The sequence below is a fragment of the Zosterops lateralis genome (genome assembly GCF_965231275.1).
Source record: "Zosterops lateralis genome assembly, chromosome: 6".
NCBI lineage: Eukaryota > Metazoa > Chordata > Aves > Passeriformes > Zosteropidae > Zosterops > Zosterops lateralis.
This window is the reverse complement of record NC_139761.1, coordinates 37,500,666-37,506,778: the sequence shown is the minus strand read 5'-3', so window position 1 is coordinate 37,506,778 and position 6,113 is coordinate 37,500,666.

Below are 6,113 nucleotides of genomic sequence, written 5' to 3'. Positions count from 1 at the left end.
GCTGTAATAAACATACACTTTCTAACTTTAAACTGTTAGAGAGTCTTTGTCCGTCATAGTTGGATATTGGTATTAGATCAATATCCATAGTTTTTTAATAAATCACCACAGCCACTGTCCGCACACACAGAAATGCATTTGTGTCAATGCAGGAGCTCTGCCTTGTCCTCATGGGAGGCCGTGGCCGTGCCCCAGGCCGGAGGTGTTTTGGGAGAGCAGATCCATAAAGCTCTGTGAATGTGGCTGTGATTTATTATCCACTGCTTGTTTGTAATAAGTGCAAAGCTTTATTAGAAGCCACTGGGAGAGCTGTCGGAACTTGCAGGAGCTCTGATTTTAATGTTGGTTATTGGTGGTAGTGCTTGGTCAACTTTGAGCCTTTCTAGGTGGGAAATGAATTCTCCTGAGCTTGAGAACAGGCACAGCTCCTCACTGGGGCTTGGGCTGGAGCAGGTGGGCTCACTGTTTGGGAAGGACTCACTGTAGAGTCTCTGATGCCATAAGAATTGAAGTACTGGCAGGTTTTATCCCTTCAGAAAGCTGTGATACTAAAGCAAGATTACAATCAGGAACGAGTTTTATCCATTATGGTCACTGAAAGCACTTATATCTATGGAAACAATGATAATCCTCCATTCTGTCAGCAGACAGCCAGTCTTAACTATATTGTCAGGGAAACGGGACTGTGATTGACTCATAAAAAATTGGAATGAAAATTTCAGTTTTTTAAATGCCGGGTGGCAAACATCTCCATCCGCTTCAGGTCTTCTGATGAGCCACCCTGCTCTTGACATGGTACAGTTGCCAACTGCACTATTTTAGGTCATTGAGCACTCCTTGAAGTAGGAATCAATTTGAAGATGCCCCATTAAGCGTTCTACATAACCAAGAGTGACTGTGATTCTAACCTGTGATCAGACATATGATTCTGGCAGAGGTGTTCGAGCAGTTACTGCTCTTACATCTGGTGTGCTTATAGATGCTCCTAACAGGAGGAATAAATAGATCTGCTTTTAATTACATTTGGAGATTTGCAGAAGGAAGCCTCGAGAGTGTTTGGAGTGCTTCTCCAGTGCTGCCCTGCCAGAGTGCAGTTCATCAGCTGGTGGAGCTCTGCTTTGTGCTCCCTGAAGCAAAAGAAATCATATTAAAACCATAGTCAAACCTAGTTCAGGAATAGCAGTGCCTGCTGAAAAATGGAGTGTCAAATTCTCCATTTCACTGAAAATAACTGCTACCCTACCACCACCATCTGCCACTTAATATTGTTGTTCCCAATTTGGTGGTTTCAGATGCAAGAAACCCTTTGAAATAATTGTGCAGGTTTCTTGCAGTTAAACTTCAAGAGCGGCAGCTTCTCATCCTTTTTCTGTGGAACCACCCACCATCCTGATGGCTCCAGGGCTCTGTTGCTACCACAGGTCTGGATGGTTGAAGTTAGGAGTTTAATGTGTCCTTTGGAACCTTATTGCCTTTTGTGATCATTGCTTCTGGGGCAGTGAAGGTAAGGTGGAGCTGCTCCAAATAGTATTGAAATCACCAGATTGTGCCTCTGATTGAAGCAAAATGAGAAACCAAGGTTTTAGTTTTCGCATTATGCATCTTCAGGCCAGGCATCAGAGCACCACTGTTTTACAGAAGGGTGAGGCAGTGGTGCGAGTAAAAGGCTTCTCTCTCCCACTTCAAGCCTTTCCTGGGGCTGAACTTGGGAATGGTTTCCCATGCACCCCATGTGCACAGTTCAGTTCTCCCCCCTGGACAGTAAGGCAGGGAGGCCGTGGCCGTGGTTGTGTTGGAAAGTGTTTGGGTGAAGCGTTGGGGCTGCTTAGACTCTCTGACAACTGCTTATGGTTCTGATTCAAGACAGCCACGAGCATTTTCCCTCCTTGACTCTTCTCACACTGGCTGCACAGCTTGTGGCCACACACAGTGTCTCTTAGCATGCAGGTGAAAGGAGGAAACAATCTTTTTATGACAGAAAGACATACAACTAGAATACATTTGATTTTAATTACCGCGAGACAGGGATGCTTCCCATCAAACCTGCCAGAGTTGTATGTATCTTTTCTTCATTCCATTAATTATTTACCTTCAGTTTTAATAATACAGTTAAGGGCACTATATATAGCTTCTGCTCTATCAATAAATCATGCTTGTGTGTCTTCATATTTACCCTATAAAATTCTAAGTACCAACATGCTTGCATGGATTTGCTAAGAGATTCTAGCAAGAAAATTCCCAGCAGTGCATCTCTTGGAGTCTTTGGTGGTGAACCCAAATATTCCCCACTCAATGAGAGCTATTTGATGAGATTTTAAAAGATTGTCAGTCTTCTCACAACCTGTGAAAATCTCTCGTCCCTTTCTTCTAGCTTGACACGAGTCAGTTTCACATGACTTTCTAAAACATGGTTTTGGTCTTCCAAAGCAGAGAGAAGCAGGAGTGCCAACAGCTGGATGCTTCTCATTGGATTATAACAGGGAAGGGATCAGAACTACGAAAACAACATGGCAGTGGCCTTGGTGGGATTAGAAAGGTAAATCTGCAAATGTAGCAGTATTATTTATGTTGCAGAGATGATAAATAGTAAGATGATTTGTTTAAAGAGCCGGTGACCCTGGAAGCAGATAATTATTCTGCCGAGAAGGCAGAAACTAAAGTTGAAAACAGAGCAGCTGGAGAGAGGTGTGGTGGGCAGCACACAGGTCTTCTAGTGAATGGAAAACAAATTATCATAAGGGATCAGTCCAAGATACAAATCTTACTTTTGTTAACTTTTTTTAAACCCTTTGTACTTTTGGGGTGGAACCCTGGAATTCCATGACAGCAACACCCCACTGACTAAAGGGCATCCCTGGGACTAGGTGAAGCAAGGATATTTTAAATCAAATCTCTGCTTTTTCACCAATAAAAACCACACATCCATGCTCAATGTGAAGTGATTTAACCATGTAAGTGAGAGGAAAGGATTGTGTATTTAAAAAACCCAAAACAGCAGAGTATTTACTCATCACTAGTAATGCATCTGCCGAACATTATGTTGTCTTTTTACTGTTAGCATGGGATTTCCTCTTTGTTGTTTTTTTCCATAAGTTGTTTCTATAGAAATGCCATTTTTATCAGACTGAAAATATCCTGAAATAACACACCTCTTCAGCAAATACAGATACTTCTTACTCAGTCTATATGTTGTATCCCTATCATACTGGGTTTTCCTCTCTTCATTACAACATCCAAATAAAAACCAGTTAAAAGAGAGTCACAGTACAGCTGGAACTCCAGAGAACAGACTCCTGTGGAAATTGGAATGGGGAGTCAAGCAAATGTATTTCTCAAGTCAGATCATTCAGACACTGCCTCTGAAGTGTGTTGCAGGTGAAAATCCATATTTGCATGGATGGTGAATGCATTGTCATTGACAGTCACTGCTTCACAGAAGGCTTAAAAGAAAATAGTCTTGAGCTGACCCTGCCTGACAATGCCCTCTGCCCCTGCTATCAATGAGGAAAACAACATTTCTGAAATTCAGCTTTTCTGGGCTGAGGACACTGTCTCCCTTGGCTGCTGCTGTGGGATCTATCTGACAAAATCTGAATGACGTAGTCAATGCAGTCAAATCCACTGTCACAGACTTTAAAGAAAGCCTGTCAAAGTGCCTAAGCCTGAGATTTCCAGCAATTTGAGACAGTTTAAAGCACTGGATATGCTGACATTATTACCCTCCATGGCAAATTTCCTGAAGAACTGGCTGTTTTATGGGCATTAGAATTTGTTCCTTTCTTCTTTTCAGGTTATCTACTGTTGTATCATGGGGAAAACCTTATACCTTTGCACTTGAATAGGATAAGAGTGATGTGTATATGCTTTATCAAAAATCCATCTGTACTAGTCAGCATATGTACTGAAAGGAGTGCCAAGGGAAGCTCATCTCTCACAGGCTTCAACTCTCACACCTTGGGAACAGAAAGCATGGCCTTTGCAATGCTCTTGCTTTAGGGAGGGACTTCTGTAAGGGAAGGTAATAATAGGACAAGGTGAAATTGCTTTAAACTGACAGGAGATATGTTTAAATTAGCTATTAGGAAAAAATGATTCATTATGAGAGTGATGAGACACTGGAACAGGTTGCCCAGAAAAGGTGTGGATGCCCCAGGCTGGGTGAGGCTTTGAGCAACCTGCTCTTGTGGAAGGTTGCCCATGGCAGGGCAAGTGGAACTCAGTGATCCTTAAAGCCCCTTCCAGCCCCAAGGCCTACAATGGTTGTGTGAATATTCAATGAAGATGCCTGCAGAGCAGCAGTTCCTACTGCCAGTGGACCTAAGCCTGAAGTACTCAACTCTAAATAGCTGTGCTAATGCAGCTAGATCTGCCAAGAGTTTTTAGCAGCGATGATCACGATGTCCTGATGATTTAAGTGATCTGGCAGAACTAACTGCAGTCACATAGAGTTGGGTTTTCACCTTCATCTTTGGAAATGTAAAGGGCTGTGATGGGTAGCTGTGCCTCATCTTCTTAAGTATTTTTCCATGAGTCTTTACTAGGCCAGAGCATGTTTCCCAAATCCTTAGGAGTGTTATGAAAAGCTGTGGGTTCCAAGAGGAGCGTGGTGGTGGCATGTATTTCTGCTTCTCGTGTGGCAACACACTGCTTCACCCAGCTTTCTGGTAGGGAGAGACAAGCAGCCTAATGAGAAACAAAAGGACAGCTCAGAAAAGTGGAAGAGATATGTGGATGAGAGGTATTCTAAGGAAGCTACCAGAATTATATTGTTATCACATGAAATATCTAATGCCTAGAGGTGGCTCTGATACACAGTGCTGCATCACTTTAAAATTCTCTTACCACCATATAAATAGAAGAAATTGCTTTGCCAGTCTTCCACAGGATAGGAGCTTGCACTCTGTATTTCCAGAGGCTCATTGCTTGTGAGGCTTGGTATATGCATGGCAGCAGGACAGGACTGTTCTCTCACTAGTGGTATTTGGTGATGGAAGTGCAGTTGGCAGAAAGCTTCACCTGTATATGCTTTTCTACCAGGCTGACATGTAGGCATCTTTCTAGAGTACTCTCTCATTCTTATTTTTTGCCTGACAACAAGTTCTCTTCAGTGTTGTGAGTTGGTTTTTTAAAATTTATTTTCAGAGGTATTTATGGTTACTGTGATCTCTCATGACAGTTGCCTAAATAAGGAGCAAAGAAGATGACAGTGACCAAAGTAAAGCTCACTGGCAGAGAACGCCCCTCCTGTTAGTGGCAAATAGTACAGTCCCATTGGCAATGCTGATATTTAAAAGCCCTTTTCTTCTGCAGCACAGTTACAGGAGAAATGGCAGAGAGCACTGCAGTGTCACTGTGTGGGAGCATTGGTTGCTCAAGTGCATGTGCTGCACCTTTCCATTATGGTTTGCCACTGAGGGCCATGCTTTTTAAAAGTCTGTTTGGCACTGGACAGCAGCCCTGAGTGCTGGCAGACTGCCTTCTGGAGACATACAGCAGCAGCAGCAACTGCCCAGCTTTCTTCCCATGGGAAAATGTTGGTGACTTTCGAAATTATCGACTTGGCTGTGGAACGACACTGACCAGATGGCTGTTTTGCATCAGAAGTCATGAGCTGTGGAGGTTAATGGATGGATTTGGGCTTCTGAGTTCAACTTGGGAAAGAAGTTGACCAAGCCTCATGATAATTAGGTATTTCCTGATAAGAATGAAAGGTATTTCCTCATCTTCCAGTCACACATGCAATATTTTGGTGCTTGAAGCTGTTGGTGGTTTGCCTAGCCTAGGATTGCTCCTCTGGTCAGCCACTGTGCCTGAGAACCTCTCTTTCTTATAAAAGATAACAAAATATTGAAATAGATTCTTTCATTGGTATCCCCTTTGATTTACAAAGCCCCACAGTGCTGTGGAGGAAAAATCTGGGGGCTCAAATTTCTCATGACTGTCGATAGCACCTCATTAATATTGAGATGTCTTTACAGTATTTGTAAAAAGAGTTTTGTCCTCATTTTCTCCAAATATTTTTTGGACAGAACCTGGCTAGCATTAGGCTGAGTTAACAAGTCCCACTGAAAAGCAGGGTGCATCAGCTCAGGCTTGGAATGACATGAGCAGCA